Genomic DNA, 27,143 nt, shown 5'->3' with positions numbered 1-27,143 from the left:
GATAGGCACTGCTCTTTATCTCTTTCCTCTTCTATGACATTGTCCATTCTCAAGGAGCATTTCATCTCTAGGTCATCACTCAGCTAGGCGTTATAGGGAATAGTAAATATATATATAGGTTTCTGCCTTTAATAACTTTAGCTTCCATCAGACTGTTCCATATTTCTTCATTTCTACTTAAAACTTACTTCTTTAGAAAGGCTTTCCCTGACTCCCCACAAGGGACACGATCTTTGGATTTTAGACTTGTCTTAACACTCTGTACTTACTCTTCAAATCACTTGTTATGGTATTTGTTTAATGTCTTTTCCCCTCACTAGATTGCAAGCTCTGTGAGAGCAGAGACCATGTCTGTCCTGTTCACTGCACTGTCCCAGCACCTAACAGAAGTTCTCCCTATAGTAAGCAATCAATGAAAGGCCAGTCCAGAGTACAAAAGATCAAGGAGAGAAAATGGAGTTGGGCTATGTATTATAGCTAATACTATAAAGTAGCATGTGTCAGGTACTTTTTTTTTTTTTTTTTTTTTTGAGACAGAGTCTTGTTCTGTTAGTCAGTCTGGAGTGCAATGGTGTGATCTCAGCTCACTGCAACCTCTGCCTCCCAGGTTCAAGTGATTCTCCTGCCTCAGCCTCCTGAGTAGCTGGGATTATAGGCACACACCACCATGCACAGCTAATTTTTGCATTTTTGTTGAGATGGGGTTTCACCATGTTGGTCACGCTGGTCTTGAATGCCTGACCTCAGGTGATCCACCTGCTTCGGCCTCCCAAAGTGCTGGGATACAGGCATAAGCCACCACACTGGGCCCAGGTACTTTTTAAGTGCTTTAAATGTACAAATTCTTTTCACCTTCACATTAACCTCCAAGTACCAGTACTTGAAGAATACCTGACACATACAAACATGATTTTTATTTTGTTGACAGAGACTTTATATGAACCCTGTGACTGGATACTACTTTTTACAGATGAAGAAATAAAGAGAGGTGATGAATTTGCACATGTCCTGTAGTTAGCAACTAGCAGAATTGTGATTCCAAAGCGTGCTCTTACTCACTGAACAATACACATTCTCTATCCATTAACCATAGCAGGGTGGCCAGAAACCAAGAGGCTCTGATTTTGAAAGCATACCAGATTTTCTAAGTGTTATCACATTGTTCATCTGAGTAAAGACAGTCATACCCATCTCACACCATAGAAAATATCAATTCCATATGATTCATAGACATAAAAGTTAAAATAGTAGTATGACTACAGGAAATCAGAGAATATCTTTGTGACTTTAAAGTAAGCAAAAATTTCTTACAGAAGACATAGAAAGTATAAACTATAAAAGAAAAACTTAATAACTTGGACTTTATTTACATCAAGAGCTTCTGATTATCAAAAAACACTAGAAGGGAAAAGAGCGGGCAAGCCACATACCAATAAAAGCTGTCTGCAATAGGTATGTTTGAACAAGTACTTATATCCAGAATATGAAAAGAACCCTGAAACTCAATAATAAAAAGGCAAGTCACCTAAAAAAAAATCAAACAAAATGATTTTAACAGACATTTTATAAAAGAAGGTATGTGAATAGCCAGTAAACAAATAAAAACATGTTTAACCTCATTGGTCATCAATGAAACACAAATTAAAAACATCAGATGACACAACCCAAACACCATAAAATTAAGACAATCGGACAAGATTTTGGAGGGGATATGAAGCAAGTGGAACACTCATATGCCACCGGAGAGAGTATACAATGATGCAACTTTGGAAAATTGTTTGGCACATTCAAAAAACATTAAACATACAATACTCCACAACACCAATTTCATTTCTAGTTTTTATCCAAGAGAAATCAAAATATTTGTCCACAAAAAGCCTTACACGCAAATGTTCATAGCAGCTTTATTGTTAAAAGCTCAAAGCTGGAAATGAGCCAGATGTTTGTCATCAGGATAACGGGTCCATAAATTGTAGTTGCATAGTTAAACACTAATAAGCAATAAAAAGGCATAATCTACTGACACATGTAAAACATGGATCCATCTCAGAAAACATTATGCTGGATGAAAGAAGCCAAATCGAAAACTAAAGGACATTCCAAGTGATTTCATTTATATGAAATTCTAAAATAGGCAAAACTAACCTTTCATGACAGAAATCAGATTCATGGCTGCCTCTCCTGGGGTATGGGTTGATGAATATCAGAAAAGGGCCTACTCTGCTTTGAAACACATTCACTGAAACTAACTGAATGGCATATGTTAGATCTCAGGATTCTACTGTATATAAATTATTCCTCAATTTAAAAAATAGTTTAAAAAAAAAACACCAGTCGTAAGATGTCCATGGTGATTTTAATAACAAGCTATAGTTGTTGTGCAGATAATAACAGTTTTAAAGATGGGATGGAGGAAGTGAAAGGACAATAATAAATAACCATTAGTCCATGAGAAAAGAATCCCAGTGTTCTGAACGTAGTGGCAGTTTTGATTTTTATTTTAACCCAAATGATTGCATTAATATTCTGTTGACATTTTATGATAAAATATTGTTCATTGCTGGGTCTCCAGCTAAGATCAAATATTACATGCCATGCCAGAGTTGTATATCCTCTTTTGGTAGAGACGGATTCTGGGATCAGATATCTTTCCTGCCTATACTTCATGATAGATGTTCCCAAAGACCCAGAACAGGAGCCACTGATTTATTGCTAAAGTTCACAGAAAATGAAGTCATACAGACAGCTACAATATTATACATAGCAGAAGTTCACAGGGTCTGACTTGAAAGGACCTGTATCCCTCACCAGCCGGCCTTCAAGCCTAGTGCCCCAATATAACGTGTGTCTGTGCAGGAAGACTCACTTGTTATCTGTGTGTGAGAACACAGGTCACCTATAACTCATGGTCATTGCTATAGTCATCATCCAGCTAACTGGGGACATCAATCTATGTTTTCCTTTGTTCTACCTTCTAGAACTTCTGTTTTGCTAAACCAAATAGTCCTTTCTCCAGCTCGCCTTATAGTTCAGGGATTTCTGGTGAAGCATTTTCTTTCCTAATGAAAAAGAAATAGATATTGCTGGCACCACTCTACCTCCTTCTTTTAATTTTGAACGTGGGTGGGATGTGTGGAGCTGCAGCAGCTGCACTGCAACCATGAGACAACAGCCAATAAGATAGATGGTGAAACAAAGGCTAGAAGTTGGCTGGGTTCCTGGCAGCATGGCTAAGCCTCTGTACCACCCCTGGGCTGCTTACTTCCAGAACTCTTGCCAAAATGAGTAAAGGTGCCAGTTGGGAGAGCTCTAGGACATAGTATGCTTCCAGGGAAGACCTAGACACCTAGAAAATGTTGCCCTCAAAGCATATAGGAAACTACCAAAAAAAGGTGAGTAGATAGTTCTAAGGATTAACTCTGTCCTGAGCAGGCCCTACCTGTAATATCAGACTCAAGGGATTCGAGGAAAACAACAAGAAGGCCTAAAATTCATGTTGCATAGAATTTTTTAAAATTATATTTATTTTTCAGCCATTTGGCTGCTTTTTCTTAACCTTAGAGAGAGAGAGAGAGAGACAGAGAGAGAGAGAGAGTTGAAAAACAGAGAGAGAAAACAAAGTATTCAATATTCTGTGCTTCTTTTCTAAACTTAGAAGCTTCCCTTCTACATTGCAAGGGATACTCATTAATCATCGTCCCATTCTTGGCAGTGACAAGGTAGACAATACATCATGTCAAAGATGTTCCTGTTAATAATTAATGATAATTTCCATAATGGGGAGTGACACATTGTATTGTACCTAAGCGCAAGATAACTGGGACTGCCATTCACTCTTGTTCTGACCCATATGATAAGCATGGCAGAGTAAACCTGATGTAGAGCAGAATTACGGGGATGGGAGTGCAGAAACGATCATCTCACCCAGCAACTGGAGAAAGCTGTGTTTCCAAAAAACATCCTGATCCCAAGAATGTATGGGGTCCTCAAATAAGAAAAATATAACATTTTAGACAAGAAATTACTCCTGATTTAATAAACTAATTTATTCCATAGAGAGATGTCTAAAGCGTAGCCTCAGAAGATAGAATGACCCACATCTGTTGCCTTCCTTAATCTGTCACTGGGTAAGTGGCAAAATAGATTATGTAAGAATTTAGGACAAATGGAAACCACTTCTGAGCACATTCCTGAGCTCTACTTGTTGTCAACACCAGCCAATATTCAATCTCAACTTGCATTAGAATTTGTGGCAACATCAGCCTCCCCACCTTCTCCTGTTCCAGATCTTCTAAATTGGAACTTCCAGGATGGCAGATACTGTTAATTACCTACCCAATGCCATGTGCCCCTTGTTTCTTGCTAACATAAGCCCAATTTTACACAGGGCATCAGCTAACATGCTCTTTTTCACACTCCCTTACAGCTAGGTAGGGCTTGCCATGTGACACAGTTCTAGTCATTGAGATAAGTGGACAAGAGCTTCTAAGAAAACTTTTGCTTTCTTATTTAGAAAAAGATGTCTCTGGCATCACTCTTCCCACTTCTTCCCGATTCAAATGACTTAAATGTGGACACTGAGACCTGGAGATGCCGCTGCTATCATGTTGCCAAAGGCGATAACTCAAACACTAAAGGTAGCATATTCAGGATCTACAAGGAGCTTGGGGCTTTGATAACTTTGTTGAGCACCAGCTCTGAGCCACATACCTCTGCATGTGCTTTGATTTGATGAAACTCAGCCCTTATTCATTTAAGGCACTTCTGATTGGTTATTCTCTTATCTGAAAGCAAACATATTCCTGTGATATAGGTAGTCTGAGAACCTGTACTTTAAAAAGCTGCACAAGTGGTTAGATGTCTAAAAAGCACTTGAGGCTGGGCACAGTGTCTTATCCCTGTAATCCTCACACTTTGGGAGGCCATGGCCAGAGGACCACTTGAGCCCAGGAGTTCAAGACCAGCCTGAGCAACATGGCAAGATACTATATCACTACAAAATAAAAAGTTAAGAAATTTAGCTGGATGTGGTGGCAAATGCCTGTAGTCCTAGCTACTCTGGAGGCTGAGGCAGGAGGATTGCTTGAGTCCAGGAGGTCAAGACTACAGTGAGCCATGATCACACCGCTGCAAACCAGCCTGGGCAACAGAGAGAGATCCCGTCTTGAAAAATAAAAATAAAAATAAACATTTGAAACCTAACATTTTCAAAACAGAACTGATTTCTACCTACCCTCAAAAAATAACTCTGCTCTTCTCCAAGCTTTTTCCATCTCAGTAACAGGCACTATACCCTGTTGCTCAAGCCCGAAACCTTGCAGTCATCCTTGACTTCCATATTTCTCTCATTTGCCATCCACTTTATCAGCAGAAGTTATTGACTCTATCTCCGAAGTATGTCCTAACTCCACTCACAACATCACTTCCTGTGCACTCCCATTTCCTCAGTCCAGGCTGCCACCATAGCCTTCTAACTAGTTCTTCTCCATCAGTCAGTCCTTAATAAAACATGTCAGATAATTACATTTACTGCCTAACACCCAAGGAGAGCTTTCCATTGCACTTAGACTACATCTTTGCCACAGCCAGGAAGGCTTACATCATCAGCCCCTTAGCTTACACCACTACTCCATCACTTACAGGGCTCCAATCTCTCTGGCATTCTCTGTGCTCCTTAAACACATGAATTTTGTGACTTCCAGGGAGTTCTTTGGCCTGTGTCCACTCCACCTGGCATAATTTTCCTCTATAATCTGCTTTTCTTATTGTTTAGGTGTTGGCTTAAACACCACCTCTTCAGACTTGCTTTTTCTGTCATCTCTGTCTAAAGCCATACCCCAGTCCCTCTCTATGACAACATTCTGCTTTTTGATTCATAGCACTTAACCTAATCTGATATTTTATGATTTATTTATGTGTTTATTGATTTCTTTTTTCATTCCTGCCATTAGAATGTAGGCTCCTTGAGTGCAGCAATTTTGTCTGTCTCTTTCTTTAGTGAATCTCCATCACTTAAAATGATGCCTAACATGAAACATGAACCAATAATACATGAACAGATTTATCAAATGAATGACTTTACACTCACATGTTGGAACCACTTAAGTAAAGCATACAGACTATTTATTTTCTTCTTTTACCCTGGGTGGAGTGTCTTCATCACAAGAAATATACCCTTTATTGAGTAGATGAGGAATGTTGACTTCATTCATGGCATACATTTGTTATTTCATTGACCTTCAATATTGTGGCCTTGCCACAGCTAGTAGCTTGTTGCTCACTCTTTTCAAGAATAAGAAGAGGTGTATTGACTTGGGTCCTATTATAAGCTGAAAAAAAAAAAATTCTCCCTTTGGATACGTTCTGAATTTTTCCCCTGTTGCCTATTACTATAGCACCAACATCTATTTAGTTTCATAAAACATTCAGAGGTCAAAGTTTCTGAATTTGCAGAGGGATGACTTCCTAGGACCCATTCTCAAATCTATCACTTCATTTACCAATAACTATAAAAACAAAACCTAACCTATATGGGGCCCAGGATAAGTAGAGTTATTTAGTTTGAAAGATAAATTATGCCAATGATGATCTACATTATCACATGCTGAAGAGTCACCAACTTGCTTTAGTTCAACTTTGTTACCAAATTACTTATCTTAATTACTGCCTTCTTCTTTTTCTTATCTCATTTTTCCCTAGTCACATTAATGGTCACATAATAATATTAGACAATGTTCACTAAGCTTAACTCTAAAAATAATGACTGTTTTAAATCAGAGTTAATTAATATGTCAAGAAGTTCAGGTGATTATGAGGCCATGTGATATTAAAAAAAAAAGGCTACTTTACCAAATGTTACATCATGATTTTATAATGTAGTTTTAATATTTTTCTTAAGATTGCCACTGAAAACTAAGTGACAAATTCTTCAGAGATCGTTTGTCATTGCTAACTACAGGTGAGTGAGCACCCCCTAATCCTGCAATCATCAAAGAAGATAGATTTAACATTAATTTATGAATCTTAGTGTCATTTCTCTTCTAGGTTTAATAGTGAATCATGGTTTATACTATTTATATTTCATCACATATAAGAAAGGTTGTCAAGAGCAAAAGATCAGAGTAACATAATTCTCTCTCCTATTCTCATCAGCAGCTCCCGGAGAACACACACTGGTTTAAGGGTAATTGGAAGGCACATCGTCCTTGAATCTATGTAGGAAGTGTTCCGGGACTTGGAGAGGAAGGAGCGAGTGTTTTGAAGGATGCCTCAGAGAGATGCATACATTTGGAATGAGCATCATAAATAGAAGACCTGCTATTGTGGGCATCATGGCATGCAGATGTCCATGTGTGGGCCTGCTGAGGGTACCTGTGACCTCTCTCCACCCTTAACAAAATAATCACAAGTGCAGTGAAATGGAGAAAGAAAAGAATGATGTGTCTTTGTTTCAATGTTTCCTGAAATACATTTCTGCTAGGAAAATAAGCCTTATCTCTTCAAAGTCAACATTAGCAAAGAAGCCAAAGGTGGGGGAAAAACGGAGACCTGGACAATGAAAGTAAGAAGAGCCCCTCGGTGCAGGGATAGATCCTTAGGAACATATGAAGCTTTGGGTCATTGGGTTAAGTTGTTAACCGGGCAGCTGAGAGATCATGAACAGGCAGACCTGGCCAATCCGGCACCGGCAGTGCTGAGGGGCCCAGTGGGGAGCAGGGCGAAGCCCTCCATCTCATGACCCTCTGAGAAATCTGAGGGATCCTGACTTCAGGTTGAGAGACACCAGTGTACAATATTGCCTATTTTTAACTACATCAAATTCTCAAGTTCAGGGCAAAACTGTGAACATTTTCAATCTATTAATATTTATTGATGACCTGCTAAGTTCAAGGTATTATACTATGGACTGTGTAAAAGTACCTTTGCTTTGGGCTCCTATGACTATCTTTCTGTCCCTTGTAATGATGTGCCACACTGATTATAATTCATTGTTTAACTGTCCATCTTTATACCAGAACTCAAAACCTTGAACTGTGTCTATCCTGATCTCATTACCTCTCCAGGGCCTAGTTCATAGGGAGTGCTCAAAAAAATGTGCTCGTATGGCCAAGATGGCAGACTAGAAGCAGCTCATGTGTGCCACGCTCATGGAGAGGAAACCAAAGGGCTGGTGACCACCGACCCTGCAGGCCAATCACCTGAGAAACCACGTCTATCAAGGTAGCAAGGGAACCCAGAAAGCAGAGAAGCAAAGCTGAGCACTAACCTCTCTGGGCTCAGTGCAGAGTCAAGAGAACCTTTATAACATGGGAAAGGGTGAGTGAGTGAAAGCCCCCTTTATTGTCCATATGACTATCAGCATTTTAGGCAAAGCCATTCAATAAGTCCCTAGGGAGTTCCAAACTTTCCCATATTTTCCTGTCTTCTTTGAGCCCTCCAAACCATTCCAACCTCTGCCTGTTACCCAGTTCCAAAATCGCTTCCACATTTTTGGGTATTTTTCCAGCAGCTCCTGACTCCCAGTACCAATTTACTGTATCAGTTTGTTTTCATACTGCTGATAAACACATACTCCCCGCCCAGAAGGGTTTCATGCTCTCCACAGGGACCTGTGCAAGAACAGGAATGGGAGAATCTCCATAGGCCACTAGTCACCTCCTGCCATGCTTCTAGACTGAAGCAGGGAGCCACCTGGATGTTTTATGGGAGGAAGTCTCAGTCCAAGAAGACCTCTACTAGCCTTGCATTTTAGGGATAAAGCCTTCCTGGTTGAAGTGGATTCGCTGTTTGATATGCTGCTAGATTTGCTTTGTTACTATTTGTTGAGGATTTTTGCATCTATGTTTATTAAGGATGTTGGCCTAAAGTTTTCTCTTTTTGTTATGATGCTGGCCTTATAGAATGAGTTAGGGAAGAGTCTATCCTCCTCAATTTTGGGGAATAATTTCAATAGGAATGGCACAAGCTCTTCCTTATACATCGGGCAGAATCAGCCACGAATCCATCCGGTCCTGGGCTTTTGCTGGCTGATAGGCTCTTTATTACTGCTCTGATTCAACTTCAGATCTCATTATTGTTCTGTTCAGGATTTAGTCTCCTGATTCAAACTTGGGAGGTTGTATGATTCTGGGAATTTACCCATTTCTTTTAGGTTTTCTAGTTTGTGTTCATAGAGGTGTTCATAATAGTCTCTGTGCATTTTTTATATTTCTGTGGGGTCTGTAGTGGTGTTCTCTTTGTCATTTCTGATTGTATTTTCTTTTTGGTCTAGCTAGTGATCTATTTTATCGATTTTTTCAAAGAAGCAGCTCCTGGATTCATTGATCTTTTGTTTGGATTTTTGCACCTCAGTTTCCTTCAGTTCAGTTCTGATTTTGGCTATTTCTTGTCTTCACTAGCCTTGGGGTTGGTTTGCTCTTGTTTCTTTAGTTCCTCTAATTGTGATGTTAGGTTGTTACTTTGAGATCTTTCTAACTCTTCACACTGCTTTGGCTGTGTCCCAGAGATTCTGGTATGTTGTATCTTTTTTCTCACTCATTTCAAAGAATTCTTGATTTCTGTCTTAATTTTGTTATTTACCCAGAAGTCATTCAGGAGCAGGTTGTTTAATTTCTATGTAATTGTATGGTTTTGAGTGAGTTTCTCAGCTTGATTTCTATTTATATCACACTGTGGTCCAAGAGCATGTTGGTATGATTTTGGTGTTTTTTTTTTTTTAATTTGCTGAGGATTGTTTTATGCCTGATTGTGCCATCAATTTTAGAGTATATACCATGTGCAGATGAAAAGAATGAGATTTGGTCTCTTTATATTATCCTATATTTCTTGGAGGTTTTATTCATTCTTCTTTATTCTTTTTCCTTTATTTTTGTCTAACTGAGTTGTTTTGGAGAGCCAGTTTTCAAGCTTGAAGATTCTTTTCTCATCTTGGACAATTCTGGTGTTAATACTTGCAATTGCATTATGAAATTCCACTAGTGTATTTTTCAGCTTTATCAGAGAAGTTCCCACAGAAGCAGGACTACTGAATGGAAGCTCTAGCAGGTATTGCCTACCTGGCTATCAGCAGTGGGGCTTTCTGGGGTCACCTGTCCTGCTGTCTGGGTGCTTCCTGTGACAACAAGAGGCTGCACCCACCAGCTGAGTTTGCAGTGGGACCACTGAGCTGGAAGCTGTAGCAGGGGTTGCCCATCTGGTTACCAGTAGTAGGGTCACATACTCTGACATCTGGATGTTTCCTGGGACAATAAGCAGCTGCACCCTCTAGCTGAGTTTACACAGATCATGGATGCTAAGCCAAAAGCTCTAGTTGGCACTGCCCATCTGGTTACCAGTGGCAGAGGTGGGCGGTAGATGGGGTTGCTCACTTTGACATCCAGGTGTTTTCCAGGACAATAGGAAGCTACACCCTCCAGCTGAATTCACACAGAAACAGTACCATTGGGCTAGAAACTGGCACCAAGTCTCATCCAGCAAGGAGATGGGGAGCAATCTTATTGCTCTCAGTCAGCACAACTATAGTTCCACTGGGGCTATGGCACCTATACCTAGAGATGTGGAATGGCTTTGCCCAAAATGCTGATAGCAATATGGACAATAAAGCCAGGCTGAGGTAATCTCAGATGAAAATGAAAAACTTGTTGGAAACTGGAGCAAAGGTGACTCTTGTTATGTTTTAGTAAAGAGACTGATGGAATTTCACTCCAGCCCTAGAGATTTGTGGAATTTTAAACTTGAGAGAGATGATTTAGGGTATCTGGCAAAAGAAATTTCTAAGCAGCAAAGCATTTAAGAGGTGACTTGGGTGCTGTTAAAGGCATTCAATTTCCTAAGAGAAGCAGAAGATAAAAGTTTGGAAAACTTGCAGCCTGAAAATGTGGTAGTTTAAAAACAACAACAAAAACAAAACAAAACAAACAAACAAACAAAAAAAAACATTTCTGAGGAGAAATTCAAGCCCACTGCAGAAATGTGAGTAAGTCACAAAGACAATAAGGAAAATATCTCCAGGGCATGCCAGAGGTCTTCATGGCAGCCCCTCCCATCACTGACCCAGAGGCCTAGGAAGAAAAAATGGATTTGTGGGCCAGTCCCAGGATTCCTGTGCTGTGCGTGGTCTAGAAACCTGGTACCCTGTGTTCCAGCCACTCCGGCCATTATTAAAATGGGCCAAGGTACAGATCTGGCTATGGCTTCAGAGGGTGCAAGCCCCAAGCCTTGGCAGCTTCCATGTGGTATAGAGCCTGCAGGTGCACCAAAGTCAAGAATTGAGATTTGGGAACCTCTACCTTGATTTCAGAAGATGTATGGAAATACCTGGATGTTCAGGCAGAAGTTTGCTGCAGGGCTGGGGTCCGTATGGAGAATCTCTGCTAGGGCAGTGTGGAAGGGAATGTGGGGTTGAAGCCCCACAGAGTCCCTACTGGGGTACCACCTAATGGAATTGTGAGAAGGAGGCCAGCATTCTCCAGATCCCAGAATAGTAGATCCACTGACAGCTTGCACTATGTGCCTTGAAAAGCTACAGACACTTATCGCCAGCCTGTGAAAGTAGCCAGGAGGGAGAGCCACAGGGATGGAGCTGCCCAAGACCATGGAAACCCACCTCTTGCATCAGTGTGACCTAAATGTAAGACATGAAGTCAAATTAGATCATTTTGGAGCTTTAAGATTTGACTGCCCTGCTGTATTTTGGACTTCCATGGAATCTGTAGTCCCTTTACTTTGGCCATTTTATCCCATTCAAAATGGCTGTATTCACCCAATGCCTGTATCCTTATTGTATCTAGGAAGTAACTAACTTGCTTTTGATTTTACAGAAATCTTTTTTTTTATATATATAGGAAGTCGGATTATACATTTTAGTAATGGGTGAGGGGACAGGGATGGGGGGCAACAGTGCAGGGGCCACAGGGAGAAGAAGAGGTTAAGAGCTGGGGTTTGGCAGAAGGAACTAGCCTGCCTCAGATGAGACTGGACTGTGGACTTTTGAGTTAATGCCAAAACGAGTTAATACTTTGGGGGACTGTTGGGAAGGCATGATTGATTTTAAAATGTGAAGATATGAGACTTGAGAGGGGCCAGAGGTGGAATGATATGGTTTGGCTCTGTGTCCCCACCCAAATTTCATCTTGTAGTTCCCATAATTCCCACATGTTGTGGGAGGGAGCCTGTGGATGATTAAATCATGGGGTTGGTTCTTTCCCATGCTGTTCTCATGATAGTGAATGGGTCTAACAAGATCTGATGGTTTGAAAAATGGGAGTTTCCCTGTACAAGCTCTCTATTTGCCTGCTGCCATCCACAAAAGATGTGGCTTGCTCCTTCTTGCCTTCTCCCATGATTGTGAGACCTTCCCAGCTATGTGGAACTGTAAGTACAATAAACCTCTTTCTTTTGTAAATTGCCCCATCTTGGGTATGTGTTTATCAGCAGCATGAAAATGGACTAATACACCAAGGAAATCCTAAGCAAAAAGAAAAAGCTGGAGGTATCACATAACCCAATTTCAAACTATACTACAGGGCTACAGTAACCAGAACAGCATGGCATTAGTAGAAAAACAGATATGTAGACCAGTGGAACAAAATAATAAACGCAGAAATAATGCCTCATTCCTACAACCATCTGATTTTTGACAAAGTTGACATAAATAAGCAATGGGAAAAGGACTCCCTATTCAATAAATGGTGTTGGAATAACTGGCTAGCCATATGCAGAAGATTGAAACTGGACTCCCTTCTTACACCATATACAAAAGTCAGCTTAAGATTAAGGATTTTAATGTGAAACCTAAAATTATAAAAATCCTAGATGACCTAGGAAATACCATTCTAGAGATAGGATATGGCAAAGATTTCATGATGAAGATATCAAAAACAGTTTCAACAAAAACAAAAATTGACAAATGGGACCTAATTAAGCTAAAGAGCTTCTGCACAGCAAAAGAAACTATCAACAGCATAAACAGATAACCTACAGAATGGGAGAAAATATTTGCAGGCTCTGTATCTGACAAAGTTCTAATATCCAACATCCGTAAGGAACTTAAACAAATTTACAATCAAAAAACAAACAACCCCATTAAAAAATGAGCAATAAACATAAACAGGCACTTTTCAAAAGAAAGCATACACATGGGCAACAAGCACATAAAAACTGTACAATATCATCAATCATTAGAGAAATGAAAATCAAAACCACAATGAAATAACCATCTCACACCAGTGAGAATAGCTATTATTAAAAAGGCACATAATAACAGATGCTGACCAGGTTGTGGAAAAAATGGAACACATACACTCTTGATGAGAATGTAAATTAGTTCAGCCATTGTGGAAGGCAATTTGGCAATTTATCAAGGAACTTAAAAAAGAATTACTATTTGACCCAGTAACTCCCATTATTGGGCATATACTCAAAGAAATACAAATCATTCTACCATAAAGACACATGCACATGTATGTACATTGTGGCACTGTTCACAATAGCAAAGACATGAAATCAACCTAAATGCCCATCAACAGTAGACTGGATTTAAAAAATATTGTTCATATACACAATGGAATACTAAGTAGCCATAAAAAAGAATAAGATAATGTCCTTTGAGCAACATGTATGGAGTTGGAGGCCATTATCTTAAGCAAACTAACATAGAAACAGAAACCCTAGTACCACATATTCTCACTTATAAATGGGAGCTAAAGTTTGACTGCATATGGACACAGAGAAGGTAACAAAAACCACTAGGGCCAGGGTGCAAGGTGGGAAGAGTATAAGAACTGAAAAACTACCTATCAGGTCCTATGCTTATTACCTAAGAAATGAACTAATCTGTACATCAAACTCCCATGATACACATTTTACACACATAACAAACCTGCACATGTACCCCTGAACCTAAAATAAAAATAAATACATTTGAATGAGTGACGAAAAGCTCATAAAACAGTTTGAGAAATAAGATGTAAACACCTGAAAAAAAAAAAAAAAGAAGTGTCACAGACCGCACATAATGAGCTGCTGAACAAAAAGTAAAACAAGTCTTCAAGGAGAGAGAGAGAGAGAAAGAGAGAGAGAGAGAGATTTTCAGGCTGGTATAGAGAATCCCTCAGGTTATTAACGGAATCCTAACTCTGAATCTGTACCATGCTTTTCTAGCACAGAAACAGAGGCACCTACCCAATGAGAGGCAGAATAGAAAAACGGAGGGACCAATTGAGGGCAGGGGAAATGGGTATACTATCACTAAAATACCAATTGCCACTATGTTTCTATTCGTTAATATTTTAGGTATTTCATGTGTAAATTACAGCAGTATAGTCATTAATTAATTTAATTTAATCGGCTACCATAGACTGCAATCAATTTATGGACTACAATCATTTTGAGGAAGAGTTGATAACTCATATTCATTTACCATCAATTTAATTAATGATTAAGTACCAAGCACTTAACTATGTGGTCTCATTTCATCTGCCTGACTATCTATGAGATGCTACACCCCCATTTTGTGGATGAGGATACTAAGCCTCAAAGGAGTTATGCGAAGTAGACCAATCACAATTCACAGAAATTGGCTTCCAAAGCACAGTTTCCCTGTTAAACCCCAAGTACAGATGCCATTAGATGCTAGTCCTTTTGAACCCAACAAGTTAACTGAACAGCTTATAGATAGTCAACTGAAGCCAAGCTACATTTAGCTCAAACATGAGGAACGCTTTACAGTGCGGAGGGGCTGCAGACTGCTGGGAAACTGGGAAAGCAATGTACCAGTCTAAAGAATATCAAAATCTGGTATAGCAATAACTTCAAAGACAGAAATCTTCAAGGTAGTGCACGATCCAAGAGCATAGGCAGTGAGCATGAGAGGGAAAGATGAAGTCCATTCCATGAAGTGATGCCAGTCGTGTCAATAAGACCCCTTTTAAAATAGTCTCTGCTACTACCTCCGTCGGATCATCCTCATTTAGATATTTACTTTTCAGCCTAAGAAATGATATTTTGTTTCCATCAATCACCATCACTTTTCTTCCACTCAATTTCCAAAATACTTACCAGTTACCTATTAGAAGGGAAAGTAGAATTCTGGCACTGGGGAGCAAAACTGAATAAAGTCAGGTTCCTGGCCTCAGGGACAAATGGAAAAAGAACCCCATATAATCTGAGTTTACTCTTAGTAGAGTGAGCAAAGTGTTATGGGTATGCATAAAAGGGAGTGATCAATTTTGCCTCCCCACCTCCATTTCCTGTCCCATTCCTCTGTACATATCTGACTCCTCACCACTGCTATGAAGAGATTCTCTGTTTCTACTGTTCTCCCTCACTGTCGTAGGCAGAATGGCCTCCAAATACGTCCAGGCCACAATCCCAGGAAGCTGCCAAAATGTTACAATAAGAGTTTTCACAAACATAATTTAGGTTATAGACTTCAAGAGAGAGATTATTCTGAATTATCTCGGTGGACCCAACCTAATCACATGAACCCTTTAAAAGCGACATCTTTCTTTCATCAGAGTTAAAGAGATGCAGTAGAAGGAATAGGGCAGAGGGACTCCAGGTGGAAAAGATAATCAGATGAGGAATGCAGGCAGTCCTAAGGAGGTGAGAGATGCTTCTGGCTCACAGCTAGCCAGGAAATTGGGACCTCAGTCCTGCAACCATAGGAATTGAATTCTGCCAGTGACCTGAATGACCTTGAAAGTGGATTCTTCCCCAGAGATCTAGAAAGGAACCCAGTCCCTCTAATGCCTAGATTGTATCCTTGTGAGAACCTAAGCAAAAATCAACTGAAATCATGCTGTGCTAGACTTTAGACCCATAGAAACTGAGATCATAAATGGGCATTGTTTTAAATCTCTGAGTTGCTGGTCTTTTATTAAAGCAGCCATAGAAAACCAATATGCTGCCCCAAATGCTATTCCACCATCCTTGGCCATCTTCATTTATGCCATCTGTAAAGACTTTCCCAAACCCAAGAAAAACAAAGCTCTCCTTTTTCTGCGTTCTTGTCACATCTTGTATGGACTTGTATGAGAGTAATTATTTCCCTCCCTTGTACTGTTACTAGCTATTTTCTCACCAGGTTATATAATGTGTCCTAATTTGGTTTTGTGTTCCTCACACAACCAGCTACCTTGGCATAGACTGAAAAAAAAAATAGCAGACTGCCATCCAATCCACCCATATTTAGCATCCCTGGGTGTACGTTACTAGTAGGCATTCAGATATCTTTTTGGCTGGCACCCAGGGTAGTGGGATGTCAGTCCAAGACAATTCATGGTGAGAAGGGCAGTGTTATACAAGCAGAATAGCTCATTAGTTGACACCGTTTTATTAACCTATATTGACTGCCTTTTAAATGCAAATTGAATGCTTTAGTGAAAGCTAAATTGAAATATTACATTGGAATTAGTCTTGATAAAAGAACATCACAGATTGATGCTGGTATCATCACCTGCACAGCTATAAATTACCAGTGCATCAAAAGCCAACTTGATTATTGTTCCTCAGTTAAACAAAGACAATTTAGTGTTTCAGCAAAACCACTAATTCATTGAGAGATATAGCAAGCAACTCTATAAATAAAAAAGCTAAGGGGTAAAATGATACTCATTATTTATAATAAATTAACAGCTTTAATATATCAATTGTACTTTCTTAGAATTGTCACCGATTTATTTGAATAGCTAATTAGCAGAAGGTAAGAACCATCTTGGATATGGAAAGATGGTAAATCAAATTCAGACTTTTAGAATATATAACATATAACTCCAGTGACCTTATGGAAGAAGTATGGAAATATATTGGACATAATACATTTTCTCTAAACACACTTAGCACTAACATTAATCGTATATTATAACTATTAAACTACATACTCCATGTAACCAAGAAAATTGAGGTTTCCAAGCAAATTGAAAAATCTCATGAGAGTCCACAGTCCTTGACTCCAAGGAGAAATCAAAGCTCCCAGTGGAGGTATCACCATGAAATATGCGTCTGTGTGTGCATTATTATTATTGATGTAATTGCTTCAAGTGATGCACTCACTCTAGGTAAAGAAAATCTATAGGGAAGTTCTGATTTATCTCATCACTGCAAGGTGTCCTCCATACTTGGGTAGAGTGAAATATTTATCTGTTTGTTAAAAAGGAAGTGCTAATTGGCCAATCTGGTTAAACTCCCTGGAGGGAAAACTGGATAAATGGAAAGTTGTTAGGAGGTGTCAACAGATCAAAAGAGGTAAGCCAAACTATAAATCAAAACCCAAATAATTGTTAGAAAGAAAATAATTCACAGGGCAGAAAATGCCATAAACTGTATACATGTATGCTAACACGGACAGTGACAAGGATGTTGGGAAAAGTCTCCACTCCCTGACTGACGAAAAATTTGATTGCAGAGAAGCTCAGTAATTGTGCATAGGGCTGTGGAGTAGAGCTGCATTAGGCCTTAGTCCCTAGGTCTTGACTCCTTCATTCAACCAACCAGAACTGTTTGAGTGTGTACTGCTGGACCAGGTAATGTGGAGATGAGAAAATGAAGCAGAGATAAATCTTATCATTAAGAGGTCTAAGCAGAAACTTTAACAGGAGTAAAAAGAGCAGTTGTCTTCAAACTTTTAGCAAAAGTAATCTCATATACAACCCCATCAAGTAAAACAGACAAAAATAGAGCTTTTCCAACTGAAGCCAAGCCAAAGTCCTGGGTTCTAGCTAATTTAGCATCTCATGTCCCAGCACTGCAGGGCCATTTATTTAACTTTAATTAAATAAATAAAAATCTCTTTTTTTGGTGATTTTAGAATAAATGGGGGTCTACTTTAGATAGGGAGCTCAGGAAAGGTATCTTTAGGTCATATATTTGCTTTCAGACTCTAAATTCCAAAAGATGAGAGGAAGAACATTCCAATCACAGGGGGCAGCACATTCAAAATCTCTGCGATGACCAGTTCGGTGGGGTTGTGGGAAACGAGGAGAAATGGATGGGCTCTGACTGATGAGCAGCAACCATGCAGGGAGTTTGGATTCTAGTCTACATGCAGCAGGAAACCACTGCAGGATTTTTAAGCACAGAGTCGCACAGTATGATTTACATTTCCAAAAGGTTGCTTTGGCTGTAATGTAGAGAAGAGGCTATAGGGGTCATGAGTAAAAGCAGAGGTTGCTGTAGTTGCATAGTTAGAGACTATAAGGCTTGAACGTATGAATGGCGACTAGCAGACAGATTCGTGGAGCATTTTGGAGGCAGAGCTGAGAGACTTGCAGATTGGAAAAGAGGATACAGAGGACAATGGGGTAGAGAGTGGAATTAAGGATGACATCTAATTATTGACCTGAACAATGAATGGGTGGATAGTTACTCTTTGTTGAGGTGAGAAAAACTGGAAGAGGAGCAGGCTTAGGGTATGGGAAGGAGAAGAAATGAAGAGTTTGAGAGTCAAAAAAAAAAGATTCCTAGGTGTGACTTGAACAACTAGCCCATTACTTCATTGACTTTTTAGAGCAACGCTATAAAATGATTCCCATTTTATAAGTATGGAAGATAAGCTCACTGAGATGACACCTCCTTATAACTCTTCCTCTCTCTGTAGTGGGAGGTAGTGTGTAAAAACTACACAAGGAGATTGAAGTTCAGGCAAGTTAAATAACGAATGTGTCCAAGGACACTCAGCAAGGAAGTGCCAGGGCTGGATTTCAGCCAAGGTGTCTGATTCTAGAGCTGACATGTGTAATTTTTACACACTACTTCCCACTACAGAGAAAGGTATAGTTATATGGAGGTTTCATCTCAATGAGCTTATCTTTCCATACTTATAAAATTAGGCAAATCATCCTCACTGCATAAGAGTTTTGAAAATCAAAGTGATAAATTCAGGGGTTCTCCCTGTACTGTACAGTTGTTTATAAGAATAAAATACATATTTCAGCCATTGAATCCTGGCGTATCTTCTTGATTCTTGAACTCTGACTATTCTGGTTTTGACTATGGCCACATCCTAGCCTGGTAGATTTCTGCTGCCTTATTCAGTTTCCATTCACAGAGCTTTCTGGATCCCACTCCTAGAGGTTCTAAAGGGGACTGAGAGACTCTAGTCTGAGTCTGGGAAAGTGCCTTACTCTCAGGTATTTCTGGAGAACTTTAAAATCCCCCAGCTTCCAGGGTGCCATTTGTGATTTACCTTCACAATATCATGTGTCATGTTGAGCCTGGGGTTGACATTTCAAAACACACAGGGATGCTGTCATGTCCACAGTGGCAGTGACTCATGTCCTCTATGGGAAGCTTTCTCATGACATTTTACAAACCGTGGGAGCCACTCTTAGCCTGCAGCTGAGACAGTCTTTGACAACTGCCAAGCCGCTGTCTCTTTGAGCTAGGAAGTGAGGAGAAGGGAAAGGGAGAAGGAAAGAGGCGACCATCTGGGAACTCCTACTTGGTCCTGGACCCCATGGCAGGGATGTTACTCATATTATCTCTTTTAACCCTTATAACAACCTTGGGATACAACAATTGGTATTCTCATTTAGAAAATCAAGAACCTGAAGCTCAGAGTTCATTTAGCTTGCCAAAATCCACACACCAGGTTAGAAGCAGAGTCAAAACTCTGAACTACATAGATATGACTCTAAAATACAATGGTTTGATTTCACTAGGCCATAGTGCCAAAGCACAGAATCAAGAGAGAGAGGAGGCAGAAAGCAGGACAAAAGGGCCTTCTTAGAGTGTGCTCTCAGAATCCTATCAAAAACATGAAGTTATGAGTCCACAGTGACTGAAAATTAATTTGATTTTCAGCTCAGACATGTCAGAAAAAAAATCTAGTTTCAGTTATTGTTATACATATAGAATATAGGTTATCAAACTATAATGAAAACCATCAGCCATATTTAACCAGACAGATTTTTATTTCCCAAGGCCACGATAAGGAAGATGACTGAAATTCAGTTTGCATAACTATAAAGAGACCATGTTAGCAAAAGTACAAGGAGGGCAGCTTATTCCATGCTGAGAGAATCAATTCTTCTATCCAAATGAGAATGCCAGGTGAGAAATGGGGATTTACATGGCTACCTTTCACCATCATGATTTGATTTATGTAAGTAAATTCTCTACCTTGCCAGATCCTAAATCCAGAGTGGTGCAGTTAAGCTGATGCATATCGGAGCTGACTCCCTTTCTCATATCAAGTTGATAATTTAAATGCTTACTAAAGTTTCTATGTTAACTTTCAGGGTTTTTAAAATGAAGCAAGTTTCTGTTCTCCATCAGATTCAGTAGCAATGGGAATTAATGTAATATTGTCTTTAATGAAACGTAGTGGGGATGTGTGATTCATGTTTGTTCTCAATTCTTTCCTTCTCTTTAAAACATCATAAAATGAAAAATACAACAGCTGTTTCATATTAAAGAGAAATGCAAATGTGCATTAATGCAGCTCAAGAAATATTTTATGTGTTCAGAGAATTTATTATTTATATGAATGGAATCAATCTACATTTTCCCCATTCAATAAAATGGCATTTATTTCAATGGCCTCGTCAGTTATTTAAATCAAAGCACACATAAAAAAAGGGGATGGTGTAAGAATTTAATTAAAGGGTGTATTTCTTGGTTGGGTGCAGTGGTTTATGCCTGTAATCCCAGCACTTTCGGAGGCCGAGGCGGGTGGATCACCTGAAGTCAGGAGTTCGAGACCAGCTGGGCCAACATGGTGAAAACCTGTCTCTACTAAATACACAAAATTAGCCGGACATGATGGTGCATGCCTGTAATCCCAGCAACTTGGGAGGCTGAGGCAGGAGAACCACTTGAACCCGAAAGGTAGAGGTTGCAGTGAGCTGAGATGGAGATGGTGCCATTGTACTCCAACCTGGGCAAAAGGAGCAAAACTCTGTCTCAAAAAAAAAAAAAGAAGAAGAAGAAGAAAAGAATTCTGATGCTTTTGCTCACCAAAGATATGAAAACACCACATTCCGTTTATGCCTGGTTTACTAGATTAACAAGTTTCAGTTGCATGGGAAATAATCTCATCAAAAGAGTCAATTGTGTTTAGGCTGAGCTTTGTCAGGGGGCGAACTATGTTCAAACCCAGGTACTTCTTGTGCTGGTAAATTGTGTTTGGAAAAGCCCTCCTGGTGAGCAGTAATGCTTTCTCATTATTATACTCCTTCTATTATCTACTTTGGATGCAGATATAAATTATTTAAAATAGAAGAGGTTTCCCTTGCTAATTAAAGGCAGCCTGACTAACCAGCTCCCATCAATGCCTACAGCTTCATTCCATGCACAATTCTCCAACCAGTATAATAGTCCACTCCCATGGTTTTGCTAGGTAATTTTAATCAGTCATGTGTGTACCATGGAAACCTGACAGCTGTGCACTTGGATGACCTTACTATCATTAGCAGCAAATTAGTTGTTGAGCAGGGAATTTTTCATCAGGAAAGACTACATGATTTCATAAACTGGGGAATGGTCAGGTTCTATTTATTTTTTCTAACTGTAATTTACAACGTAGGAAATGAGTACATTTACAGTGAAATTCACACTTTAATGAAGAGGGATGTATCTGAAGTTTCCTTCTAAAACATTTTCTACATTCCTTTATTGCCATCATTTAGAAATTTTCCCAGTGAATGAGCAGGAGTTTTTTAGTGTCTTTTGCTTTTGGTTTTGGGAGCAACAAAAGTTGCCTCCTAGTGGTCAGGAGATCAACAAATCTCTGGGATATTGGGAAAATCATTCAAATAATTGCCCCAAAAAGGAGATCTTTAGGTCCCCCATGATGAAAAAATCATGGTTTGGTGTTAAGATTATCCCAGAAAGAGTCACAAAACCTGCTGGAGACATGATCACTCACTAGATCATGTTTCAAACAGGCCAGCGGACGTTAATTTTACAGCCCAATTGCACAGCCCAGACAGCACTTTTTTTAATCAGGCATCTCAATACTCCATGTATTAGAACAGAGCTGCTCTTGTTTTCACCTCTCAGACTTTTAAATTTTCCTGTATTGCCTTTAATTTAATATTTAATCAAGTTCTTATGCTTCAGAAAATACTCCTAATGGAATATTTCACTTCTCTTTCTTCTGTAAGAGTAGCTTCTCTAGAGGAGGCAGAGTTTTGTCATAATTAGCCCCTCAACTCTCTGATAATTACCAAAAGCTCATTCTCCTGGATGTTAGCATCCATGTGCTATGTGGATCAGTTTCTTGTAATTCCACAGTAGTGTTGCCAAATAAGACAAAGACCCTGTAAATATTACACACGATCTGTGGATGTGCAGTTAAGGATAGAATGAGTGGTCTAGACAGCATAACTTCCCTCCCTTTCTTTTATGAACCCTCAAGGTGGTGTCTACATTGTTATACCAGCCTCAGTTCTCTCTGAGCAAAATTGCAAAGGATGTAAAACAAGACTTCAGCCTTCTCCTGTATTCCCTGTAGTTTCTCTCTTTTCATCAATCATCTCATCCCAACACTACTGCACTCTAAAGGAACCAGAGGCAAGCTGGACGGTGCTAAGGTAAGCCCCTTGAGGGAAGTGGAGTGGATACTGTGGTGCTCTGTCAAGTGCTACTCTCCAGGACCAACATACTCATCCTTATCTCTTGGGAATGTCAGCAACTGAAGGTTCCCCACAGCCTCTACCCATGGATATCCCTTGCCCAAGTTTGCACGCACTCCCAGGGAGTAGCCTGCAGTCAATGACTGGCAAGTGCCAAGATACAAAAGTCTGGCTCCTTAGCCTCTGTTGGAAAAACTCTGAAGGGCCATCCCGGTTCCAGGGGCCCCATAGGGTTGGCTGAGGTCTCAGGTGCAATCCTTCTGCACATCAGCTTCTTCTGCTCAGCGTTGCCTTTCTCACCTCCTTATAGGGCTGTATCTCCCAAGAGTTCTCCCTAATAAACCTTCAGCACTGAACTTCTCATTTTTTATTGTTTCCAGGGAACCTAATTGAAGGCAGAGGGTTGCCCCTAGTAGTCTGAGACTGCTGTGTCATAAGGAGGGGCAGCAGAAACATTCCCAAAAGACGTAAGAGTCACAACCAGGAAGACAAAGTGGTTAGATCCAAAACATGAGCTAGGAGCTAAACTCAATAATCCAAAGTAAAATGAAATGGCCTTTAAGTGCTTTAGGAGTAATTGCAAAAACAGAGACTACAGAGCTTTTTACACCCGAATCTATGGTATCTCCTTAAATGATATGATATGATGTGATACGCTGGTCCCTCAAGGCATCTTCTGATTGCTGAGAACACTCACTGAAGTTTACCTTGAACAACCTTCACTCTGAGGCTCCTATCATCCAGCTACACTGATCATAACCATTTCCACTGTCTACACCTTAACATAGGATCATGCAAACATGGCCCATCTACCACCCCCTCCAGAGTTTCATTTGAAATTCCAAGGCTGAGTAGCCCATTCCATCCCATGTATCATCATTCCAACTCTCTGCCTTTCCTCACTGTCTACCACAGTCCAAGCCATGGGTCAACCCCTGTAGACATCTGTCAAAGTTCTCTGAGCATTTTGGAAGCTCAGTCTATTGCCAAGAAGTGACTTTAGGTTCTCAATGATGCTTATTCTGTATACAGATACAGGGGGAAGAGCGCCTAAGACATTTGCTTTAAATGCAGACATGTTTTTCTCTCAGGCATTTGTTTTTCTGCTTCTCAGCAGGAAAGAGATCCAATATTCTCCTGCCACATTCACAGGCCACAAACAGCACTTACTGCCTCTCTGATGTAAGAGAGGAATATGGTGGTGAATACTAACTGGGCACCTGTTATGGACTAAGCACTATCCTGAGTGCTTTACATGCTTTATCTCAGTAATCTTTATAACAATCATGTGACACAGTTAATATGACCCTTCTTTTACTGATGAGAAACAGGGGTTCAAAGGGGTGACTTAACTTCTCCCACAATCAGAAGGTGGTGGAGCCAGGTGTTAAACTCAGCCAGTGCCCCCAACAAATAAGCTGTTTTGTCTTGCACCACACCTAGCACCCACAGACTTCCATTTGCCCTCCATATATTGAGGATTGCCTCTCCACTCTGGATGCTGCCAGCACCCAGGAATGACATCCCTAGTAATGTAATGTCAACACCTCAGGGATGACCCCACCAAAGCCCTCACTTTCCAGTTCCTTGGCCTCATCTGTTTCAATGGCATGCACCCCAGGCCTTCAATAATTGACTCCCAGGGTCAAAGGCTTCTCAAATCCTCAACTCTGAAATGTCCCTCTGACCATCACCTTCTCTCCTCGACTTGTCTTCCCCTCTCATTCATTCCAAACTGCCCTTTGGCCCCACTTGCTCCTCTGTGGGTATGGCCTACCCCTCTCTCCACTTTGGATTTCCTTCCTTCCCTGATCAGCCTGTGTTCCTATCTTACCTTCAATCCCTCTCTCATCAGTACCTGAAACTTCTTCACTTTTCTTTCATTTCACACATTATGTTAATTCCCTGTCCTGCATTTTTCCTTTTTTTTTATTTCCCAGTGACTCCCACTCTCGGAGTAAAGGGAAAAATCCAACTTCCTAAGCAAGACCTTAAAGGTACTGCATGGTCTTCCTCTACCTGCTCACATCTCACTACCACTGTCCCTATGACTTGGTATGCTGGCCACAATGAGCACCGGTCTCAAACATGCCATGCTTCTTCATAAATTCTTGTCAGAAATCATTCTCCTTCTTCCTTCTCCCTGTCTGGAAAGAAGCAACAGAACCTGGTGACTTCTTAGACAGAGGATTGGGGGAGAAGAAGGAGAAAGGGTGAGGATGAGAATAGTGGATGAAATAGAAGATGACTCAGAGATGTTTACTCTGAGCACCTGCAAAGAGAAGAGTGCTGTCATACTACAGGGGCTCCTTCAAGGAGGAAAAGCAGGCAAGATTCAGAGTCAAACTGGGCCTTCTCTGACCAGAGGTCCAGATGAAACACCCATGTAAGGGCATCATAAAAACAATAACAATCACAGTTAGACATTGATGCACTCAAAAATTATTCACATTTTACTCTGATTATGTACCAATAATTAGGCATGAGACATAGTTTATATGGATTACAAAAGCAAATTGGCCTGGCGCAGTGCTCATGCCTGTAATCCCAACACTTCAGGAGGCCAAGGTGTGCAGATCATTTGAGACCAGGAGTTCGAGACCAGCCTGGACAACATGGTGAAACTTCATTTCTGTAGTCCCAGCTACTCAAAAGACTGAGGCAAGAGAATCATTTGAACCCAAGAGGCGGAGATTGCAGTGAGTCAAGATCATGCCACTGCACTCCAGCCTGGGCAACAGAGTGAGACTCCATCTCAAAAAAAAAAAGCAAATGAATTTAAGAATATTTTAGAAAATAATGACATTCAGATAGCTGATAAAATATGAAGAAATCAACAGAACTTATCTATATAGCTGCAAACTACTTGGAAATATGATAAATATCCTTGAAAACAAGTGTGTAAGTGGACTAATAAAGTTAGTTATCTCACATTTCACTAATAATTTATGAAATGTACTTCCAAAACCTTGTAATATTACTAGGAAATTTATATATAGATTATTATAATGCACTTTGCCATTAGGACTAATGATGTTATATATTAAACCAAATTTTTCCGAATCATTAATTTGAGATACTTCTAAAAGAATATTTATGTATACTGTTTTATTTAATTATCCATTGCCTACCTTTAAAATTACTTCAAAATCTTAGCTTTAGAATTTCACATATTTTGAAATTTTGATTTTCTAGAGAAAATATGGAAGTAAAAAAGTAAAAGGTAAGAACCTAGGTCAGCCGACGAAGCAGAAACATGCCCTTTATGCCCTAGAAACTAGGGACCATATAGTGTTTACCTACTGGAAGAATTTAAGATTTACCATATGTCTATTTTTACCATAAAAAAATATTTTCCTGCCAGAGGTAAAGTGTTCTTTAAAATGCTATGTGGATTCTTTTATATCAGAAGCTCAGTAAAGAGGTTACTAGTTGTTCTTGCAGTAACAAGGGCCACTTAATGCCAAAGACTCACAACATTATGACATTGTAATTAGTCTAAGTTCAAGGAAACCCACAGAGTAAACGTGTTGCTTGCAAAATCACATACACTGCAAAAGATTCAGGTTCTATTAGGTTAATCACAGGGATATAGGAAAGTTGCACAATCACATAGAAAACCATTGACAAATGAGGATCTTGCAAAGACAGACCTGTTAACGATAGAAAACGTACAAGCATGGCAATAGAATAAAGATATCAGAGGTGAAAAATATGAGAATCAAAAGATCAAGGGAGATCTTTAAGGCAATTGATAAAGTCTGCAAACAGTTTTGTGCTGCAAAGTTTAAGTATGAAATAAAGGCTGTTGTATTATGCTATCATGCCACTTCACTACATAAAAATATCAATACTAGATTTAGTCTCAATAAATATCAATTGTATTATTATTGGTAACATTATTGTTATTCATTATATTAGTGGGGGAATGAAATTCATTTTGACTTACCAGGGAGGGAAACACAGAATAAACACTGGAACCTCAATATCCTTCCATCATCAGATCTCCCCTTGGCTGAACCCAACCTAAAGCCATTAATCTACATATGGATCAACATCTTCAGCCCGGAAACAAGCAGAGAAGGGAAGAGAGTGGGTCTACAGTGGTAAACTGAAGATGTCCATTACACACACACACACACACACACACACACACACACACCCCACACACACCCCACACCCCACATACAACCTGAGTTTCATGAGGCCAGATCCCCAAATTCTCAAGATACTGCCATTTATCTGGACAACAAATGTGTTTGGAGGGCTTTCTAGATGTCAGGCATAGTTCTAGGTGCTGAAGACACCGCAGCAAACAAAGTTGACAGAGTCACTTCTGTGGCTGCATGACGACTTCTATTGGTCTCTACCTCCATAAAAAATACTTAAAATACTATTTTATGACCACATATGTAGACAAATTTACTCCAGGCTAGATTCATTATTGTGTATTTCTGATTATTATATTTATTTTTTCTTTGAATTTTTAAATAAATGAAAAACCCCAGAAAGTATCATGAATTCTAGGCATTGTGCCTACTGTGCCTGATGAGTAAGTTGGTCCACCCA

General features: G+C 39.8%; 1 protein-coding gene across 5 annotated transcripts in view; it reads right to left on the bottom strand.

Moving 5' to 3' along the window:
* The window catches only part of LOC120367205 (protein GVQW3-like), a 693,292-nt gene that overhangs the window by 450,490 nt on the left and 215,659 nt on the right, over positions 1 to 27,143 (bottom strand). The gene's annotated exons all lie outside the window — the stretch shown is intronic.

Source organism: Saimiri boliviensis, chromosome 8, assembly GCF_048565385.1.
Source record: "Saimiri boliviensis isolate mSaiBol1 chromosome 8, mSaiBol1.pri, whole genome shotgun sequence".
Classification (NCBI taxonomy): domain Eukaryota; kingdom Metazoa; phylum Chordata; class Mammalia; order Primates; family Cebidae; genus Saimiri; species Saimiri boliviensis.
Note: the sequence above shows the minus strand (reverse complement) of the source record. Positions and strands in the feature narration are given on the sequence as shown.